The 23,721-nt window shown below is 39.0% G+C and overlaps 1 protein-coding gene across 2 annotated transcripts in view; it reads left to right on the top strand.

The window, feature by feature from the left end:
* The first annotated feature begins 226 nt into the window (after positions 1 to 226).
* Positions 227 to 23,721, top strand: part of Mbnl1 (muscleblind like splicing regulator 1) — a 170,242-nt gene continuing 146,747 nt past the window's right edge. Inside the window, exon 1 of one of the 2 annotated variants that reach the window (XM_057757047.1) lies at positions 227 to 339. The gene's annotated coding sequence lies outside the window, so the exon portion shown is untranslated. The remainder of the gene's footprint in view (positions 340 to 23,721) is intronic. The other variant, XM_057757030.1, reaches the window with a different exon arrangement.

Below are 23,721 nucleotides of genomic sequence, written 5' to 3'. Positions count from 1 at the left end.
ACTACTTGACAAAATATAAACTTCAATGACTCGACTTCTCTAAATTTTTAAATAAATATGCATATGCATTAATTACATATGAATGGATGCACAAATTATAGTTCAGCTCCCATGATTATAAGGGCCTCGTGAATAATTTCTCTTCTCTGTAGAATTTGTAAAGCGTAATGACTGGTATTTTGCAACTTCCTCTTTCTGTGCACTATCCCTTTGCAGAGCAAAAGCTCTGTGCTTTTGCCACTTGTGAAGAGAGTCTGGCAGAGAACAGAGCTCTCGGAGGTGCTGCCCGTCAAACACGGATGGAGCAGACAGACCAGCAGCAGTAAACAAGTCCCAGAGGTAAGAAGAACATGTTACTTGTTACTTTTAAATTTATTGTTTGGATTTCTATTTCTATGCCAATGGTACAATGTTATGCATGCTGGCCAGATTACAAACTAGCCTGTGTAAGCCTGGTACTTTTCTCATGTAAATAGTAGAAGTTTTTAAATGGAAAAAGTTTAAGCAATTTCCCAAGTTTTAGCTTCAAATGTAAGCTTTTACTAAGCTGTAAAAAAATTAAAGTTCTTCTTTAACCTAAAAGTTATTTTACCTACAAAATAAAAATAAACTATCTTCCTCATTTATAGGTAGCCCCACATACAACTACCTGCTAGATAAGTTTTTGAATTAATAATAAATTCAAGTGTTATTTTTCCCCCAGCAGTTGATTCCTAACATTCAAAAATCCTCCAACAGTCTCTTATTCTTTTTATGCTTCATTTATTAAACAGTTTTCTTAAAAGAATATATTTCTTTTTACCTGCTATAAAAACAATGTTATTTAACATGTAGTGTTTGGGATTTTTCATATTATTACATTATAATACTTAAATGTTGAAAAATGATTTGAAATGTAAATCTAGTACATGAATTTAAAATCGAAATAAGTAAATTTAACTTTCCTAATAAGAACAGTTTGTATTTATGATACTTAGTAGAGAAAAAAATAGAACAAAGATAATTCATATTAGTAATTACAAATCAAACTACACTAGTTTTATGAGTCAAATCTGAAAACAGTGTAAGTCGTGTAGAAAATATCCTTTTCCCATTTGTGCCAGTGTGAGAAGCTGGCTGTCCAAGCAAAGTAAGTGTATTCAAATATGGAAACTTAACAATCTTCCTTTTAGGACCTCTTGGTTTCCTCAAGTTTGCTAAAACTCTTCATAGCACACTGAAGTCAACAAACAGGGTTTAGGAAGAACAATGGCGCTCGCTCAAGTGCTGTTCAGTTACACGCTTGTGGTTTGCATGGTTTGCCTGTGGAAATTCACAAAACTTAAGTAATTTAAGGAAACAACACACATTACATATTCACTGTTTGAGATTTGTTGAAATAAACATTCCGGACTTGCCTATCTGAGGGCACATTTAATTTTACTTTTAAAATAGACAATCATGGCCTCCAGCAAAGAAAACCCGCGCTATCTCATTTCTTGCTGGATCTCGTTTTTAGTGTTTCGGAGCAGTGATGTCTTCCTGGTTCCGTTGCAGCTACTGGTACCTATTGACTTTTTAAAACTGTTTTCACATACTAGATCCTAAACGTCTTCACTGTTTTTTGTTTTGTTTTGATTTGATTTTGTTTTTTTATGATAGACTCAGGAAAGCAAATGTTTCACATTGTAAATTCAGGAAAGTAATTGATAATGAAAGTTGGACATTTTAACCAGAGTAAGTTGATAGCTGAGAATCCCATAACATTGTGCCTCTTCATCTTTAAATCTCACACATTAACTCAATAATATCTCTATTCAAATTTGGTTATGTTACTGCAACAATACTATTTCAAATGTCTACTTTATCAATACCTGTATTTTCAAATATCTGCACATTTAACTATGAGATATCTAGATATCATGAACTACTAAGTATTGAGAGTATGTGATACGTTATGAGGCACTACTGTGTATATTGGATATTGGATAAGAACCAAGAAAAAAAATATGGACTAAGCTGATCACCACTGTAACCCAGAGCAGTAAACGAAGGCCAAGGCTGTAGAGAACATGCTGTCTTGTTGGCCGGGCAGACATTGTTGATGTGAATTATTATAAGTCTGAATTAGCAGCCGGCTTCTAGATCGTGGAACATAAGTTTAGAATTTCTTCTTTGAAAACAATCTATTTACGGACAGGAAACATGAGTGGTTGACTGGCTGTTTCCAGGAGACAAGCGAACGTTGAAGGGATATACTGGACAATATTAGCATTGTGTTTCTTCTCCCAGAGACTCACTTGGGCAGAGCATTTAGAGTCTGTCCCCAATCAAAATGTTTTCAGTGGATTTAGAAAGAATATTGTAATATATTTCCAGAAACAAATTTTAACTTTTGAGAAAGATAAACACACACACACACGTTTCAGTGTTTCGTTAAATTCCATGCATGTGATACATATCTCCATTGTTGGAGATATGAATGGTTGCTGAAACTTCATAGCTGCTGTAAACCAAATCTTAAGAAGACCCAGTTTGCAACACGTGGGAGATGCTTCAGGGATGTGTGAGATTGAAGGCCCAGAGTTGATACTGATTAGCTCCGAGTGAGGAGGTGTTTCTTTTCTTTCTCACACTGACCAGCCCCAAATTACCCATTGTGGAAGAAAGTGACCTGCTTGTCATGAGTGTTATCCCACCCTAACCAGTAGCCAAATGTATTTTTCAAAAATTATTTTGCTTGGAAATACTAAGACTATTTTTTTTTTAATAAATGGGTAGACTTCCAAAAGAACACTGGAAAACTATGAACCTCCTCTTTCTTCCTTTCTCCCTCCCTCCCTCCCTCCCTCCCTCTTTTTCTCTCTCTCTTTCTTTCTTTCCCTTTCTTTATTTTTTTAATTTTTTTCTTTCATATTTTGTTTTTCCTTCATTCAGCCATTATCACATGTGCAAGAATAAAGAGAAGAAACTACATTGTCTGATAGAATATGATTTATATGCAAACAAAAGGAAATGACATGACTTGAATTTAGAAATCTCTGCTTTAAAATATTTGGGTCTTTTGCTGGACAGTGGAGGCACACACCTTTCAGCTTCCCACTAGGGAGTCAGCGGCAGAAGGATCTCTGAGTCTGAGGCAAACACAGTCTACAGCATGAGTTCCAGGACAGCCACAGCTACACAGAGAAACTCTATCTTGAAAAACCGAAGGGAAAAAACAAAACAAAACAAAAAAATGGGTCTTCTAGCTTTTCAAAACCACATGACCTTGGACATTCTCATTTATTATTAATGTAGCTTACAAATAAGCGCCAAACCTTAACATATTTAAAGTTACTATATATACACAATATGTTCTGAGTAAATGGCAACATTATTATGTTTACAGAAATGTACGCTGTGAATAAATGCATTCAAAGAATGGGAATATCAATCTATGAAATTATTTATGTAAAAATAAGATATAAGCAAGCCCATTTTGGTACTGACTATATCCATCTTTACAAATTCAATGCCATAGAGTTTAATGTACACATCTGAGCTGTAGTAAAAAAGTTGAAAGTATTATATCCTGGCTTTTACATTTTTTAAAAAATGTAAATTTTCTTTTGGGAATGACCATTACATTTTCTTGGTTCTTAGAGTTAATGTTGTCCGTGTTCCTTCCAGTTTTATTTTCATCATTATAAACAAAACTGAAAATGGTTTTCAATTTTTTATTTGATATACTTTTTCTTTGAATATTACTGAGAAAAATACTACTTTTTATTTTAAAATACAAATCCAAGGGTATATAACATGTCATTAGAATTGATAAATTCAGAAATGTCATAAGTAAATAAGAATGAAGTCAGCCTGTTGGTAAGAGCACCTGGACTGGAGCAACTTTCCTTCCCCGTTAGCATTGCATTTATAGAAATTTCATTGTGAGCCTTTACTTTTGCCTTATTCTGTTGTTACCACACCCTCAAAACTCTTTTCACCTTGGAAACAAGTGCTGTCATGTGGTCTCTGAGAACCTCATTGCAGCCGGTTTTGATTCTGGATGAATATCGTAGACACTCATGAGCACACTTCATTCACTTCATTTGTCTTTTCACAAGAAAATGATTCTAAGCGAGTTATTTTGTCCATTTCTTTCATGGCAGAAAGACCTGAATGAGAAGAGCCACAAAGGTACTCTTCTTGGTAAGGCTGGCAAGCAAAGAGAATTTATCTGCTTCGAATACTCAATAGCAACTTTTACTCACTATTTTTTTAACTTTTATTTATTTTCAAAATCGTGACTTGAGTGGTTCACACGTGTAATCCCAGCGGAGAATCCCTATGATTTTTTAGACTGCCTAAGTTATGAGTTCGAGGCTGTATAAAAAGTGAGAGCAGGCCTTTAAAACAAAAAGTAAAAATAATTCCAAGCTTGAAAGTGTCATAAAATAGTTCAAGGGGCATCTGTGCATCATACCCTTTTTTTTTTGTCTCATAACACAAGTTTCTTTCTGTCACTATTCAATTTGTTCCGCCCCTCTAAGAAGAAGTCCCTTGACTTCTGTGTGCAGTCACTAAGTGTACAGTCTTTCTTAGCAGATATATACAAGGTCTACTTCATAAATCTGTGCTGAGAGTTACTTTTCTCTAATCTCTGTCCCTATTTAAGTTTTGCTGTTTAATAATATCATTTATAACGTTATCCCTCCAGTAATCAGTTCAATCAAGAGTTGATGATCACATTTAATTGTTACTTCTCTTTTTGTTTTTTAATTGGCAAATAAAATTACTTATATTTATTGTGTACAACATATTGTTTTAAAGTATGTGTATATTTGGAATGGTAAATTCTAGGTAATTAGTTTATATATTATTGCACATATTTATTTTATTTTATTGTTAAAGTACTCAAGTTATACTTTCTTGGCAATTTCCACAGATACTATACAATGCAATTAACAGTCATTATGCTGAATTCTTTGCCTTCTTGCTCTCTTTGGCTTGGAAAAATTTCATACCATTATCTTTGGTAAAATTAAAGATTTTAAAGGATATAATCTTTCAACAACATATTTCTTTACCTTTTAAAATTCTGGTAAAACAACTGTATTTAACTGATATATAAAACAGAAACTGTACACACCTGAGAAATGTCTTACATGTAATATGTTGGTCCATGAATACATTGTGTAATCTTCAAATCAGGGTAAGCATATCAATCTCAAATACTTATTATTTCCTTATGGGGAAAGCATTCAAAATCTCTTCTGATAATTTTTTATAAAAATACATAACTATTATCCATAACATTCTTAATTTTGCTAGCATGTTTCCGTGGAGTGTTTTTCTGGCATTGCCTCCTGTTTGGGGTGGCCATACATTGTCTGACATCACCTCCTACATGGGATGGCCATACATTTCAAATGGCACCTCCTGTTTGGCCTGGCCATATATTTTCTGACATCACCTCCTATGCTTGCACGTGGTTTTCAAGTTACTGTAGACCAAAGAATCTTTTATTCCACAGTTGTTCATTTATGTCTTGGTTTATGTGGTTGGTATAGGTTCAAGGAACTTCCAGCTTTTGCTGTGACTTGTAATTCTTTATTGCCTAAATTATTTGCTGCCAATTTTTACACACGTGACCGTCACAACTTCATTCATTCTGGTTTCTATGTCCTTATGATGCTCATCTACCATATCAGTGCGCCTTTTCTTTGGGTGTAAAAAGTTACCCTAAGCTGCTTCGACTTCCTTCTGGTTGGATTTCTAGACTCATTCATCATTTCTTTGGTTGGTGGCTCTATAAGACATGGTCCCTGCCACACTAGTGGTTTTGTTCCATGACACTTGTATGGAGTATAACAGTGTAAGTGCTCATGTGCAAACACAAGCATATAAGTGTATATGCATTTATCAACATACATATGTGAAACTTTCCTATCCGTGCATACATTCCTATATATTTTGGGTAATCCGAGCTCATTCTGTATCATTAGGTAAATCCATCTTCATAGGGCTTTTTTCTTACCCTCTCCTATGTGTGTTGTTTATTTTTTCATGGGGAGAAGCCTGTGGCCTGACAAAATTGGCATGCTTATATATTGACCCAGTTCTATATGATACAGGGAGAATAATTTCAGAATTTCTACTGAAAAGAGAACCCAGAGAAAGATTCTGTGCACTAGATTGCCATCCTCCCCACTACCACCAGATAGTAGTTTACAAATTACTTGGCTCAGTGCTTCCTTCCTATATTCTACTCCCTTTCCTATCAGGGTAACTCTCCTATTAATTAAGCTTGTTTCAATGTAGTTCTATTTTAGGGAGATTTTAGCATTTACATTCTTCTTGATTTTATTTTTAGTTTCATTAATTTGTTAAGTATTTTCTTTGTTTTTCAACTTGACACAACAGCTTGCCACAGCCAGTTATACTAATAACTCAATATATTATAACGTAAATATTGTGGCTATAAATCAGCAACACCTGCTTAAGTTATTTGTTAGGATTTATTTTTTATTTTACTACTTTTATGTTAGCATGTTTATATTTTATATTAGCTCAAATTGTTATTTTGATATTGCAAAAAAATGTAATCTCCAGAAAATAAAATGAATACCTGTAGCCTTACTGGAAAACTTTATAGATTTATCATGCCCCAGTTTTTTTTTTTTTAATGCTGAATGTGCACATAGACTCACAGTTGCAGAAACCATTCTGTAATGAAGAAAACTAGAAACCATAAATCTGCACATTCTATACACACTGAAAAATCTGTCATTTTATCTATAATACTAGGACATCCCTTTACTAAGACTTCCCATAGTCTACTCGGGAATTTATAGCCATAAACATAACCTAATGTTTGTGTTGGGGAGACAAAGATTCATTTTCAGCTTCCATTCATTACTTACTGACTGCGATCTCCGGTTACCCAGCCTCAGTGTTCCAAGATCATTGGCCCAGGTGACTCTCTCCCCAGCTAGAGTAATTCTCAGGAATCAGACCCTTATCCCAGTTACTCAGCTGATTGACAGCCTTATCTTCAGCTGCTCGCCACCTATTGGCGGGACTGTGAACTAGGCCCAACGGGAGTCTGGGTGGGTTCTCCTTCCACACTGTGCACACAATATAACACAACAAGGCAGCCTTTGTTCCTGTAGCCCCCCTAAGAAACTCTTCACTCTTGTCTATAAACTATCCCACATTACTCTAAAGGCTTTTTTATTTATTTTTTGGAAGAAAACCAAAATTTTAGATGAGGCTTTGTCTCGTTCTCTACCTACCCGCCTTTCCTCATAGCTTACTCTCCTTACTCGACTCTTCATTTTCTGACCATGGCAGGATCCCAGCTAATTACTGACCAAGGGTTCTTTCACATGTCATTTCTCTTTCTCTAGCATGTTCTTCCCATACACTGGGATACAACAGCTTATTCACACCTCAGCGCAAACATTCCCCCTAGGCGTTGTCTCTCATTACCAGCTTCCTACTTAATTGCAGTAGATTGCCCAACAGTTCTCTACCATTTTGCTGTTTTCATTTTTGTTATTTGCTTGAGATAGGGCCTCAGTATGTAGCTCAGACTGGCCTAGATAATGATTCTCCTACCTCAACCTCCCAACTGCTGGAAATACGGTTGCAGTGCATACATGTCCCTGGGATCTGTCTTTTTTCCTTCCTTCTCTTCCATCTTTCCTCCCTTCCTCTCTTCCTTCCTCCCTCTTTACTATTATTAATAGCAAATACAATTTTATTCTTTGTCTATCATTTTGCTTTTCAGACAGAGTGAGTCTCCCTGTGTAGCTTTGACAGATCCGGAACTCACTATGTTGACTAGACTGGGTTCAAGTTCACAGAGATCCACCTGACCAAGCCCTCCTGAGTGTTGTGATTAAGGAATGAATGGGCCTCCATGGCTGGTTTTAATTTGTTTTAAAAATTCTGTTCTTTTCTGTATATTTTTCTTTCTGGACGACAAGATCCTGAGTTATTTACGCTATGTCCCCAGTTTCTAGTAAATTGTACTGTATGTATTCCATGTTTCATAGGTAAATGATGAATAAGTCCAATATTTCACCATTTCTGAGTTGCACATTCAAATCAACCCCACAAAATAGAAATAGCTGCATCCCGAGGTGACTTGGGTGAGGCCTTGATTATGGCTGTGCTCGAAGCTTCCATGCAGTTGTCAGGTGGAGAAACTGTCCAAGTTGAGTCAACGGAACTGAAACCGAAATGTGGCCCCAGGAGACAGTAAATAGACCAAGATGTTCAGGGTTTTTTTTTCTCTCTCTCTCTTCCTGTGTTGGCTTTTTTCCACTGAGCTAAAAACAGACAAGTTCACAGTGTCTGCCACTAGCATTTCAGAATCCCAGAGGGCAGGGTAATACTCTGTGTTGCTTTCCCCACCGTCTTCAACTTAATACCCACCCTACCACCAAGAAATCCAAGCGATACTTTTCTTTAACAGTTAGAGGTCATGGCTGTCCATAAACCTCTCTCTGTCAGAATGCTTTCCTGACGAAGCATGCTGTTTTTTTTTTTTTTAATGCTTCCTGGACCGAGTTTTGATTTTGAAAACAATTACAAAGCTACTCTAGGGAAACTGACTTTCTTGTGTGCTCAAAATGTAAAATGGAAAGATGTGAACATGTGCCTTGGTTCTTGAGATTATAAGGCCCAAAATGATGATAAGGATGAGGATGAGGCGGAGGAGGAGGAGGAGGAGAAGGATGAACATAAGGATGATGATGAAGAGAAGCAAGATAACGACAAGGAGGATGAGGATGAAAAGGATGAGGATGAGAAGCCTGATGATGATGAGGAGGAGGATGAGGAGGAGGAGGATGATAGGCGGAGAAGGTGGAGGAGGATGTGATGATAATGATGAGGTGTTAGACATTTTTTTGTGCCATCATTTTTCAGGTGCTTCATATTATGTATTAACTTAATATTCTCAGTAATTCTGTAAAATCAGAGCTATTGTTCACATTTTTCTTAAATAAGAAAAACATACAAGTTCAGGGATTGGATGGGTGGATAAAGTCACAAGACTTGATCTTGGCATATTGATCTCTAATTGGAATCTTCAGTGTGTTCGGACATTGCCTCTACTACTTAGGTTTGATAAGGAAAGCAGGCCAACTTCTGGTTTGGATGCAGGCAAGGATCTGACATTTGCAGCTCTGTCTTAGAGAAGCCCGATGTAGGTCAGCACTGTACACACTGAAGGCTCTCTTGGAGAATGGCACTCTAAATGACATAATTATATTATGTCTCAACAAATAAAAAATTATTTAAAGGGAAATTCCTGCATTATTTATTTAGATGCAGAAAAATCTACATATACATAAACTGATTAGATAAGATGAGATCAGGAAATTTCAGAGACAATTCAAAGAAGTAAGAAGCAGTTCTAATACTTGGTGACTTCAATATGGAGCCATATGGAGCCATTTTCCGTGTAGCATTCCTACCCCAAGAATTGTTAGGTGACACTAATGGCATTAGGTGAAGATTTTGACTCATGTGAGAAATGTTTGTTTTCATTTTGAAGTACATTTCTCTGTGCACGTTTATACCAAACTCTGCTTTGGGCATGGTTCTAGAGCCAGAGAAGCCGTGATAATTTAGATCAGTTTCCATCCTCAAAGGGCCTGCAGTCTAGAAGGGAGAAGCACTGGATAAGCCAGTTAAGTACAGGCTGGGCGGTGGTGGTGCACACCTTTAATCCCAGCACTGGGGAGGCAAAGACAAGCGGATCTCTGCGAGTTTGAGGCCAGCCTGGTCTATTGAGCAAGTTCTAGTGCAGGCTCTGATGCTACAGAAATCCCTGTCTCGAAAAACCAAAGATGCAACATTGTATACTGGGAGCAAACATTTGCAGTGATGTACATGCATGAGCTACGGGCAGAAATGCACTGAAAGATTCATTATTGGTGGTTAACATAGGCCAGGAAATACTTGGGTGTGAGAGGCAGCAGCAAATATGATACAGGTCAGAATTTTCCTTGGAGATAAATTATTGTATTAGATGAATTGCAGATAAGACAGGCTAACCTTCAGAGGTTAACTACACATTTTGCCCTTTAATTTCAGTAATAGGTCAAGTTTGATAAAAGTGAAAAGGGTTCAAAAATTATTTAAATTTGTTAGCTTAAGAGTTTTAAAAGGAAATTGTTACAGAATAACTGACTATCACCCTAGCCCATTTGAAAATATATACACTGGTGTCATGCGAGGGTCATCCTGAATCTTAATTTCTGTGTGCATATGGAGTAGGAACAGCTATTTTCCAGCCCCAAGAGACAACCTCTCTGAGGTTCCCTCCTTTATTCTTTCCAAAGCTTCAATGGCTGTTGAACCCTAGTAGTGTCAGCATGCTATTTCCGTAAGTATTGATTATAAATTTCCTCTGATTGTTACAATTACCCCAAGAGATGTAAACAATCCAAAGAGTCACCTTTAAGTCATCAACTGGACTGAACTAAGGCTTGAGGGGTGGGAACTGCGGAGGGGCTATTGCGTTTCTTACTGAAAAGTGTGTTTTTAATTGATCTAATATCCTCGATATCAGTTAGTGAGGGACCACAAGAACAAATGCCCGGGCTGAGGAGTGGGCTTCATGGGTAAAATGTCTGTGTAACACTAGGATCTCACACCCATAATCCCAGCACTGGGCCATTGGAGACAGGAGAATTTCTGGGGCTTCAATGGACAGCCAGTCTAGCCTACTTGGCAAATTCCAAGCTAGTAGTCGACCCTGCATAAAAAGACATAAATAAATAAATAAATAAATAAATAAATAAATAAATAAATAAATAATAAATAGTACATGGTGCCTGAAGAAAAACTCTGAGCTCTGAGGTGGATCTCTGGCCATCACAAACATGCACATGGAATGGTGTCCACACATTCCACACATGCACCACATCACATACTGGCACATGTAAACACAACACGCAGATGCCCATGTGCCCGACACCAAAAATGTCTTTCATACTCAGAAAGCTAGTGGCATGAAATAGTGGATTCTTCTATTCCTGGTTTGAGTCAACATCTGACAATAAGATTCCACTCACTGGTCTTGGACAAAGTATGTGTTAGAAGGCTAACCTTAGGTAGGCTAGAGAGTTGTGCTCATTGCTTCCCTTAGGGAGACAGACACACACAACGTAAGTCTGTAAACTCGGCTTTGAACATTCCTGCTACCCTTTAAATATATAGAAAAAGCCATAACAAAACTTTTGTACAGGTTCAACAGAGATATCAAGAGCTTACTAGCTAATTGATCAATGTATTCCATCCTGCCATAGTCCTATCTGGTATGATGACTCACCATATTACCACATTTTTCCTTAATACGAAGGGCTTATGTGATCCCAAGTGCATACATATATGGGAGAATAAACCCATGAATATCTACACTGGGTAGGAGAGGACATGATGATACTTAGGGCACTTTCTGGCTAGAGCACAATGATCCAGAAGCAAGGGAGCTTGAAAATATTGGATTTTCTGCAGCTGGAATGCTATGCCCTTTCTTCACCCATGCATCCATTGACAAATGCTCAGGTTGCTACCACAAGGACTACTTTAAGTTGTGTGGCAACGAACATAACACTGTTATATTTCTTCAAAATACTGATGTGTTTTCTTTGCATGTACAGGAAGTAGCGAGGCTGCTGGATCATACAAGTTTCATTTTCAGTTTTGCGTGGCCCCTTCATACTGGGCCAATTCACATCCTTACTGGCAGTGCAAAGGATTCCTTTTTCCCCACAACCTTAACAAAAATAGTTAGGTTTTGTCTTTTTGATGATAGCCATTCTAAACAGAGGGAGGTGGTACTTAAGATAATTGATATTAAATGTACTCATCACACACACAAATGGCAACTATGGGAAGTCATATATGTTAACAAGCTAGATGGTACAATTCTAAAATGTCTAATTTCAAGAAACTGTGCTGTGTGTGATAAATGCATACACCTTCGGATGTTGATGTAAGCTATATCAGTTGAATAACAAGAGTGCACACATGTGTAGAGATGAACTAGATACTAGGAAGAGGAGGCAGGAGGAGCACTTGCCTTGAGGCCCAACAATTTAGCTTGGTGAGTGTCTTTTAGCAGTATCTACCAAGGATGCCTTCCCGAAAGTAAAGGGCCCTTATCATCGCTCTTATTTGGCTTTGTTCCTCCCTCTCATTAGAAATCCACCACATCAGAAAAGAATACCTTTCAAACTTGAATTGTTCCTGGGGTGAGTCACTCATTCCTGTGGCACACGCATTTGGTACAAATGGGTCCTCGGCAACACAACCACTATTTCCCCCTCAGAGACCTGAGCAGCTGCTATATTCATGTTCCATAAAAGACACCAAAAGGTGACCGAATTTTCTATCCTGGACCAAATTCCTTGAGTGTATACAAATAAATCAATAAATAAACAAATAAATAAATAAATAAATAAAATAAAGGACATATAATAAACCCTTTATGTCCCAAAGAAAGTGGTTCACAGTATTCTTTAAATTGGTAGATTTTCTTGGTTTAGTTTGACTTGTCTTCTCATATTTTTGCTCATAAGGCAGGTAAGGAGTGTTGGATAAAAGAAAGGTGTGCATTGGACAACTGAGAGCAATGCAATGCTTCCTCTACCTAGTCAAAGGCCCTGGTTTGACCCCAGCACTGGTGGTATTGGGGGGGCAGGACCAGAGTGATGTTTCTCAATTATCTCTCATTCAAGAAAATATTCAGGCATCTGTTAAGCATATCCTACTGATCCTTTAGCAGACCTCAAGTAAGCTCTATCCCTATGACTGGACTACCTTACAATCCATTGCTGAATGTTTCTTAAACGTTGGAATGTGATTCGAGTCCTTGCATTTTGAACAGATGTGAATTTTAATAGGCACTATTTTTTAAAAAATGATTTATATTTTAAAATTAATAATTACTTCCCACTTATAAAACAACAATAATAACTGTAATTTATTGAAGGTCCAATCACGAAGTCATTTCTGGTCATAATTTCAAGGATTAGAGGTGTATAACATTCACTGGAAACTGCAATTTAAAGAGATTGTCTGAATCCTGTTCCTCTTTATTGTTCAGGGACCTCTAGATCCACAAAAACGGGAGTATTATCCAGGTCTAGGTGACTGGGAAACAAACGTGCAATCTTTGCTTACATAGTTGCACCCACTGTCTGGGGCATGGATCCACTTAAGACCTAAAAAAAGTTAAGAAAAAAAATTAAAGAGGGCTTCTAGACACACAAAAATGGGAGTATCATTTGGGTCTGGGCGGCCGGGAAACGAATGTGCAGTCTTCGGTTACAGGAACCAATGACCTTGTTACTTCCTTAAACAAAGGGCCACAATTTCTTGATCTGATTCTGCCAGAACTGTTGCTGCATACACAGGCAGGCCCAGGTCCACCAGACTGGGGAAGGGGCACGGGTATGCCCTGCTACCTGTGGAGGCCAAAGACAAGCCAGCAGGCCAGGGACTCTTACCAGTGGAAAATGGCTCAAGTGCTGTATTCAGCATGTGGACACTTGTTGCCAGGAATTCCAACTGTGAGTGCTCAGCCTGAATTGCTGAGCACCTATTTACGGGTGAATAAAATATTGTCTTTGGCTACTTCTTCTAAGTAAGGACAGTTCTGGTTATGCCACAAGTACGTGTGCGCTTCTGTTTCCTAATACTTTAGGCTGCTATCTATGTACAAGCAGGGCGTCAGGCCAAAGGTACCTTTTATCTATACATGCTCTAGACTGATCTAGCAAAGCCACTATTTCGGTGCCTTCACGAAGTAGTTGGTATTTGGGGACCCGGAAAATTACTTCTGGTTTCTAGCAGACAGACCCACTAGGACTTTGCTAGGATAAACAGACTACCAAAATCTCCCCATGGGAACAGGTGTCCCGACTCAGTTTCTAGTTTAAAGGGCCCTTAGAAAGCACTGCTGCAGGAGGAGCAGCGTGGCCAGCCTCTTTCATGCAGTTAGCTTTTACGTTATTTAATTGCAAAGAGTAAATGACAGGCAGGAAAGTGTTTTTGTGGAGAGTGGGCGTCTGAAACTGTGGAAGGAACTTATCTCTGCATGGGAGTAAGCTCGTGGGTGGCAGTTATGGACTAGTTGAGAATAATCACGCATAAATATCTCTACTGTGCCGCCATGAAAAGATTCAATACACTCCTATTTTAGGCACTTGTTATATTATTTGAAATAAGCACATATTACCTTATATCTAGGAACAGATAAATGGTAACTACATCAAGGCCAAACAATTTTTAAAGGCACTATTATCTATGACAAAACAAAAGATAACACAATTGGATATTCTTTTTTTTTTTCAAATATCATTTCAAAGCTTACACGTTCTAGTCCTTGAGGATGTTAAAGAGAAGCAATGTTTGTCTGTTGATGTCACAGTTTTTTGTTGTTGTTGTTGTTTGTTTGTTTGTTTGTTTTGGCCTTGAACTCACTTTGGTTTTTTTTTTTTGGGGGGGGGAATATTCCCAAGAAATGCCCTATCATACAACAAAAGTATATGATGTCACAGTTTTAAAAGAGTGATTCTACAAAATGAATGAAACTGACACCAGCAAACACAGTAAGGGACAGCGTGCAGTAGTCAAAGAGATCAGCCACAGAGTGCTGATGAGCTTGCCCTGGAAGACTGCACAGACTCCTTACAGAAGTACTCACTCTTTCCTCCAACTAGTAATAGAATTCTGCCCTAGAAAAGAAGAGGGCAGCTAGATGTGTAGCATACATGTTTTGGTGATTCGTATGTCTATAAGGCTCGACATTTGTTTGAATCTGATGGCAGGAGAGGATGATGATGATGATGATGATGATGATGATGATGATGATGATAATGATAAAGCAGGAGCAGTGGCTCAGTGATGGAGTGCTTCCTGCTCTCACTTAAAGAACTAGGGTTTGGTTCCCAGCACCTATCAGCTCACAGCCGCCTATAACGACAAGTCAAGGTGCTCCAATTCCCTCTTCTGCCTTTGAGAGCTTCTGCGCATTTCCTTTACATTTTCCAATTTTGTGGCACATAGGATTTTGTAGTAAGACCTAATGATTCTCTGAATATCTTCTGTGTCTGTGGTTATGACACCCTTTTCATTTCTGATCTTAATAATTTGCGTGTTCTCCCTCTGTCATTTGATTAGTTTGGATAGGGGTTTGTCAATTTGTTGATTTTCTCCAAGAACCAGCTTTTTGTTTCATTGATTTTTTGGATTGTTTTCTGTGTTTCTATTTTGTTGCTTTCAGCCCTCAGTTTGACTATTTCCAGTCTTCTACTCCTCCTGGGTGAGTCTGCTTCTTTTTTTTTCTAGACACACACACACACACACACACACACACACACACACACACTTTTGGGCCCGCCATGGTGGTGCACACCTTTAATCCCAGCACTAGGAAGGCAAAGGCAGGTGGATTTCTCAGAGCTCTAGCCAGCTGGGTCTACAAAAGAAGTTCCAGAACATCCATGACTGTAACACAGAGAAACCCCATCTCAAAAAAAGCAAACAGAAACAAAAAAGTATACTTTCAAAAAAAAAAAAAAAAAAACAATCGTCTGATTAGACCCATTAGTTGTACACATTTCTCTCACATATTACAAATACAGTCACATAGTTTCTAAAATTGGGCATAACCTATGCCTTCAAAGTCATTGTCACAGCTAGACTGTGTCTTTCACGGTGCTTGGAGCCTACCCTTGTTGACCCGGTGCCCACAGCCTCTAGAGGAAGCTGAGGTTATGCCAACCATTCCATTTCGTGTAGCCCAGATAGGAAAACTGACGGCAGTAACTTCTAGCACAAAAGTGCCTCACTGTCTGGTCACCTGGTAAGCTACAACCTGAAAAGTCTGGAAAGGAAAACGAGGGCTCCTCCTTGTCTAAGGATGCACAGCACAGGGAAGCTGCAGGGTTAGTCTATTGTAATTCGGTGCTCTTGATGCCCTTTGAGGAAGCATGGATATTCAGATCAGCCCTGTTCCAGCGGGTGGGTCATCTGCATTGATGGCAAACTCACAGTACTGTGCGTTAAAATCTGCCACAAAAACCTCAAAAGAAATCAAGTGAGGCATTTCTTATTAAGTTATGTGTATGATTTAAGTATATAAATGTGTTAAGTAAATTTATAAAATGTAGTATCATATGCAAAAGTGGTTTTGGAATGCTTATTTTTGAGTGCACACAAGGAAGTACCGGGACACATTTACTTTCTCTGATACTCTGACATCTCTTGAAGAGATTTGGGGATATGTTTCTGTAGCAGAGATAAGGCAGGGAATTGAAAGCAACATCAACCTAAGCGTTTAAAAACATGTGGGAGTATCGTCTGTGTGATCTCAGTGGCTGGTCTGGTTTGCTTTTATGTCTGTAGACCATTATGGCATACCGAATAGAGTACACCTGTTTTGTTTGCCTGAGAAGCATCATTGCGAAGCAAGTGTGCAACTACATGTACCTCTCCTTCACCATTTCTGCTCTGCACAGCTATCCTAACTCCCCAACTTCTAGAAGCATATGAGCAGCACTTTGCCCAAACAATTTTCCTATAGATACTACCACTGTTTGTTTCTATTGAGTCAACTAAATCTTACCCATCACAAGTTGAACACGCCCATGGATTGCTCCTGATCCCGAATGACTTCCATTTCTGAATTCTGGCTCAGCAGAAGTAAGCCACACACTGGAACCATCTAGGGGGGGCTTTGTGATGTCAATATGCAGGGGTGACTCCCAGAAAATTGATTCTGTAGGTCTAGGCTTTTTTATATTGACACAAAATGCTGAGAGCCCTCAGGCCTAATTTTAGCTACCCCACTTCTAATAGCATCCTGTCTACCTCTGGGAGGCTCAAAGTCATGTCAGGATGTCTGAGAATTCACCAGCTTCTAATCCCTTTACTTCAGCAGGAAAGAAAGGGTGAGAAGTGTGGTGGGAGCCTGAGAAGGAGAGGGGCCAGGATCCTTCCCCAGGGTGCACAAAGCTTCCTCTCTTAGCAGTTCATTAGGGCTAACAAGCTGTCCTTTGTGAAGGTAAGCCTCCATCCTTGCCTTAGTGCAAATGACTCTGATCAGATAATCTCCTGTCGCCTCCAAAAGATTTGTGACTTAGGTTTCAGGAGGAGGAGAGAACGCTGCAAGGTCCCATAGGACAGCAGAAATGCTAGGATGCTGCTGTCTGGCGCCCAGCCTCCAGGATAGAAGCATGACAAACACGCATAGGGCAATATGATGACTCTGAAGCCCACACTACCACTTCACATCGCAGGGTGGTAGTGTTAGCATTATGCATCTGACCAAGTCACTTGTCTGTCTCTTGATCCTTCATGACCTTTCTCTGATTTTTTTCCTCGGCCATGAAGCAGTTAACAATTGTTGAATAATTTTACCTTTTGCCAGTGGCTTAGAAGCCCATGAGGACCAAGGCCTTGCCCAGGTCTGTCCTCCTTGCCACCTGCTTAGCGCGATAAGCACGTAAGGCCTGATGAACTTAACTGAGTTGCTGCTTTTGCTACATGCTTCTCCATCTTTATTGTCTCCCAAATCCTCCCCAGCTCCAGACTTAGAGAACACCTAGAGGAAGACAGGAAAACACACGCTGCTTTAGCACCAGTCACAAATCCTCACATATTGTCAGGGATCAATACATAATTGTTAAATGGATTAATAAGCCATGGCCAGTGCACTGATATTAAAATCGAGGGCCGGAGATATGGCAGTTAAGAGCACTATGGCCAAGTTTGGTTCCCAGCATCAGTGTTAGGGAGCTCACACTGACTGCTAAACTCTCCAGTTTCAGGAAATGGGAGATCTTTGACTTCTTTGGGCAAATACACACATGTGCACATATGTGCAGGCACACACACACACACACACACACACACATACTAAATAACAATACTTTATAATCATATCTCCCAGTCTACATGCTTTTGAACAAGGTAAAGTGGAAAGAATGTGTCTATGAAACTTGTATCAATTTTTGAGGTGATAATGATTTTTTTTCTTATTCAGAGTCAAGAATTAATACATCCCTTGAGCCGGGCGGTGGTGGCGCACGCCTTTAATCCCAGCACTCGGGAGGCAGAGGCAGGCGGATCTCTGTGAGTTCGAGACCAGCCTGGTCTACAAGAGCTAGTTCCAGGACAGGCTCCAAAACCACAGAGAAACCCTGTCTCGAAAAACCAAAAAAAAAAAAAAATACACATAGCTTAAAGGCATTTCAAGCATTTCAAAGATGCCAGAAAAGTAAGAAGTAATAGGATGCCACAGCGGATGATTTAGAGAGAGAGAGAGAGAGAGAGAGAGAGAGAGAGAGAGAGAGAGAAAACAAATGAATGAAAAAGGACAGAGATATAGAATACTATAATACTATAAAATCAAAAGAAAGGAATGTTACGCATAATTAGATACCCATTAGAATATACTTCAGGATTGAAAAATAACCCCGGTAGTTGTCATATTTAGGAGTATCAGCTTTAAGAATTAATAAGGTTGTGGCCATATCTTTAAGGAAAAAGGTCACAGATTTTTCTATAATGAACAATGTTAAAAATCTATATACACATATATAATTTAGTTCATTTGTGTACTATAATTCAAAATATTTATTAACATATGTATATTAACAAAAATTTGCCAAGAATTTTTTTAGGCAATACCACATAAGTTTATGGCATACTAGAAAGTGATTCACAACATCACATAAAATTACATAACATAAGCAGAAATAGATAAAATATCTACTTTTGCCTCCCCACTCCCTGTTTCATGTCTAATCTTGTATCTTTTATTTACTAAAATGCCAATATTACATATTTAATTATTTTAATTACAGCCTCTCCCTCCCATGACACACTTTTATCTTAGATACATTGGTTTAAGAATCTCCCACACCTGACTCTTATTTCAAGATTTTGGGAATTCCAGGTAGAATTCTGCAGCACAGGAGGCTTGATGTCTTATTCCCTGCAAGGCTCTGGTGAGAGAAGACTCTAGAGCCTCTCTTCTATTATTTGAAGATGATGACGATGTGATTGACATGAGGGGTGGCGTTTGTTCCATACGGTTGTATCAGACATTTCAGTTGGGGTGGAGAGATGCCTCAGGGCCTAAAGTGCTTGCAGTGTACGCTGGTCAGTTTTAACTGCCAGCGTGATATAACCTCAGATCACCTGAGACACTTCATGAGGAATAGTCTAGAGGAGGTGGCCTGACCATGTCTGAGGGTGGTTGGCTAGATTGTTAGTCGGTGTGGGAAAGAGTAGCCCACTGTGGGCTACCACTCTCTAGGCAAGGTCTCAGATGTTCTAAGAGAGGGGAAAGCTAGCTGAGAGCAAACATGCAAGGATGTGTGTATTGTTTCTGCTCTCGACTGTACGTGTGAAAGCCCATGTTACACCGCTACCTTTTTCTTATTTCCCTTTGCACGTTTTATTTGCTAGAAATCCCTGCAATAATGAACTGTAAGTACAACTGAAAGACAAGTCAACCCTTCCTTCCTGTAGGCTGCCTTTTGTCAGGTTCCATCACAACAAAAGAAGCTAGGGCACCTCATAAGCAGCAAGCAGGCACGGGGAATGGAGCTCAGAACTCAGGAGCCTACACAAAAGCGCGGTGGTCCTACCAGCCTGCCTGTAAGTCTGCTACTGAGAAGCCAGGGACTCTGGCTCTCTGGATCAATCTGGTGGGCTGATTAGTCATATAATGACTGAGATACCCTGACTCAAAGAAGAAGGTTGAAAGTAGGTGAAGATTAGTCCATGGGCTCCATGAATACCCACCAATTGAACCAATTCTGATATTCTAATCTTCAGTAATTCTGAATTTTCTTTGTTGTGTTGGTCCCAAGTAAGAGATTGGTTGCACATAGAAACACCATGTTTCACTTGCCTCAGAGCACAGAGGTGACTATTGCATTTTCTTCAATTCTAGGGAATAAATCCACAGCACTTGTAAGACTATATTGCTAAAGGTGTTTAACCAAATCCCTTTCCATGGCTGCCCTGCCTGCTGCTTGCTTCCACTTGCCTTTCTTGATAGCACTGCTCATTCTCGGCACTGAGGCGCTTCCTGCCTTCTGCTCTAGACCAGACCATATCGGATGGCAGGGGAGAACAAGCCGGTCATCTTTAGGGCCATGTGTGTCTGCCCATCTCACCTCTAAAACAACCAGCTCATCCATGTGTCCCACGGAGCCTAAATGTTGTGGTCATAGCTTTGCGGTTCCTGAGTGCTTCGTTTCAGATTCTTGTGTTCTCTCCTTTAACTGTAAATTCCTTGAGGTTAGGCAGCCCATTTCTGTTTACTTGCCCCCAGCCTATCACACAATGAGCTTATGCCTTTTGTTTTCTCAGGATTAGGACATGGCCACCCCAGTCTGGATTTATTCTACATAACACAATTTCTCTGTGTGCTTGGTTTTACTAAGAACTGCTCATCTGCATATACAATTATCCCTATGCTTTCCTTTTATTTATTTGCTTGTTGCTTGTCTCTCCCCACCACCCTCCACCCCTGGGAAAAAAAGTGATTCCTCTATGTTCACTTCTAAACACAGAACCTAAAAATGCTTGATTGGTTAAGCTGATGCTCACTAAATACTTGTACAATGAATGGAAGCTTTGTTGGGGGGGGTAGTATTTTCTATTAGGAGAGAAGAAAAGAAGGATGGACAAGAGAATGAGAGAAAGGAAAGAAGGAAGAGCACTCAGAAGCTTAAAGCAGTTGATGCTCACATTCAACAGAGGAAACAGGCCTATGATAGGTCTTCATATTGTTTCCATTGCCTTAAGCACAGAGGACAAGGAGAACTAAGAGTCAGACAGCACCAATGCCAGTCCTGCTCTGCTTCAATGACACTGTCCTCCTCTTCCGAGAACATGCCAGTGGTCCCGACCTTCGGTCTTTACTACCATTCCATGTTACTAAACTCTTCATTTTGATATATCCTCAAATAGTTATACACAAGACTTAACTTTTAGGTAACTTAGAAAGTGTGTGATTAAATCAATATTTGAAGTGTTCTAATTTTATAAACATTGAAAATTTATGGGTTTTATATGAAATATTTTTACAACGCATACAATAACCAGTATATGGTTCATGTTGTATTATATAATATCTAAGATATGTTATCTATATTATCTCTATATATAGATATATTATCTATATCTATATTAAAATAACTTTTTGTGTGAAATGTACAATTATCCTTGAAGATAAACAGACAAATAAATAGATTCATATAAGTCAGTCAAGTATAGATATTCAGCTGTGAACAAGTTTGAATTAAAAATACAGAAGAAGTTGCCTTTTTCCTGGTGTGAAATATAACATGGGTACAGATGCATAGGCTTAATAGTGATTCTCCGTACAAAGGTGCTTACAGTGTTTTTTGTTACTTCTAGTAGCTTCTCCTCTTAACTATTTTTACCTAAGAATGATATTTTAATCAGTATTATCATATCATATATTGTATCGTCATATATTATGTAACTATATTATTATAATTATTTTATCCTGCTATATTAAATAAATTGTAGATAAGTGCTTCTTATATTTCTGCTTTCACAACCTTCTTTCTTGGGTTTGGAGGCTATGGAAGGAGGAGGCAGAAAGACATTATATTGAAAGGCAGTAGTGGGACCTGCTGAACGTGAGTGCGCCATATAGAAGAACAGAGTGTATAACACAAACACTCTTACATGGGTTTTAAAGACTTCCACTTGGCTGAGAAAGATAAATATTTTTAAATCTATATTGTTGGAAAACAAGGAGCTGACATTGTCTGCAGAATCCATGTCCCCTGACTGTAGTACTGCTGGACTCACTGGTATAATGAAGACTGGAAAGAACTAAGACAGTTCAGGAACCTGCCGTGGATAATTTTTTCCTTTACCAAGAGAATGTAGTTTTATTTCATCTGAAACTGTTTCTGTAATTTCCCTTTCTTCCTGCAAATGACCGCCACTTTGTGCTTATGGATGTGTGCATTCATGAGTCAGAAAACTCGAACATCACCTCACAGTGTACGAGAAAACCTAAATGGCCTCCCGGCACTGAAGAAGTATTGGTAGATTCTAAATGGGGGGCTGTTAGCTTTTTATTACAATCATGATTTTTTGTTAGTAGTTTCCACAATTTGAAAAGTGACTGGATGGCTATTGGTAGATGAAAACAACATGGTTTAATATTTTTATCATATGGCTTTATGTTTGCTTCAGTGGTTCAAAAGTTTAAATGATAACAGGTTAGGCTTATTCCCTGGCAATGTTGTTTCAGACCTTAATCTATTTTGGCTCATTTCTAAGGTTTAGATTGGCTTGAATGACACATCATAGCATTCTTTTTCTCTTTATCTTGTAAAATAACATTTTCTTTTAAAACTTTACTAGAATGTTTATTCTATTGTTTCTAACATTAAGTGCTTTTCTTGAATTCCTTTTTGTTCTGTTTGGTGAAACAAAATTCGTGTCTGTTTCAATGTTTCTTTTGTTTTTAGAAGTTCCCCAACCTGCAGAGTTCGAGCAGTTTCTCCTCTTGTACCATGCATAGGTTCAAAGTCCTGCTTTTTACTATGTTCAGTTGCAAAGGGCATGTTTTCTAGCACATGAAAAAAAAAAGATCAGGAAGTCTCTAACTTGGAAGGAGACAGGGGTCTGAGCGTAACTGTAAATTAATTTGCCAAACAGGAGGTCTTGAAGCTCACTGAACTGTCTGATCAGAGAGGCACCGGGTGCTAGCACAGTAGGTACAAAGGTAGCCATTTTATCAGGAAGTCAGAGCTTTTTCTGTTGGCAGAAAATGGGAAGCAACTGAAAGGCCAGTAGCAATCTAGTGGGCTAAACTAGGACCTTGGGAGTCTCCCAAAGCCCCTCCCTTCCTCAGTCCCTGCATGAGTCACTTTTCCAGAGTGTCTACACCCATTCACCCTTCCTCTGCCAACATCCCTGAATACTCCTAGTCACCCTCTAAGCATTTGCCAAAGACCTTTCTAGAATGCAAGTCCAGACTCCACCCTATCTCCCTGGTCCTGCAAACTAGTTCACCATGGTTTTTTGAGTAAAGTTGAAGTTCGTGGCTTCTTCTCCTGCCCACACTTTCTCCTTTTACAGAAGGGTTAGAAAAAGATGAATGTAGTCATTCTACAGGGAATTGAACAGATAGGTTTCTTGTACGTTCTCTGCTCTTTTCTCCACTGTCCCAACCTCCATCCACCTCCCTGTGCCTATGTATGCGTACATATGAAGGTCATGGGTTCACATCAGGTCGCTTTTGAAATTTACTTTAGTTTTTGATGTCTCCCATTGAGCCTTGAAGTCAGTGTTGGCCAATGGACTCTGAGTATCTCCCATTTTCTACCTCCTTTCCAGCACTAATTACAGAACCTGGCCCTGGTGCTTTGAATTTCAGCTCAGATCCTCAGGCTTGAGCACATTTCTTTAAGAATGAGTCATCTCGCTAGCCCTTCGACTCTCTTCTTATCTTACTAACTTCTGCACATCTTTCAAGGCACTCGTTATATGAAATTCCTCCAGGGACCCTTTTCTCTCCCTGTCTCGGGCTCATTTTGGGTTGTCTATCATCATAGCACCTATCTATCAGCAGGCGGAAGGCTGCTCACATAACACAATCCTTGGCTAAGGTCCCCTCCCCCATCCCACCTATACTTAACATATCTGCCATAGCCCGCATTCCAC

The sequence above is a fragment of the Chionomys nivalis genome, chromosome 24 (genome assembly GCF_950005125.1).
Source record: "Chionomys nivalis chromosome 24, mChiNiv1.1, whole genome shotgun sequence".
NCBI lineage: Eukaryota > Metazoa > Chordata > Mammalia > Rodentia > Cricetidae > Chionomys > Chionomys nivalis.
The sequence above is the reverse complement of the archived record's forward strand: the minus strand, read 5'-3'. Positions and strand labels throughout refer to the sequence as shown.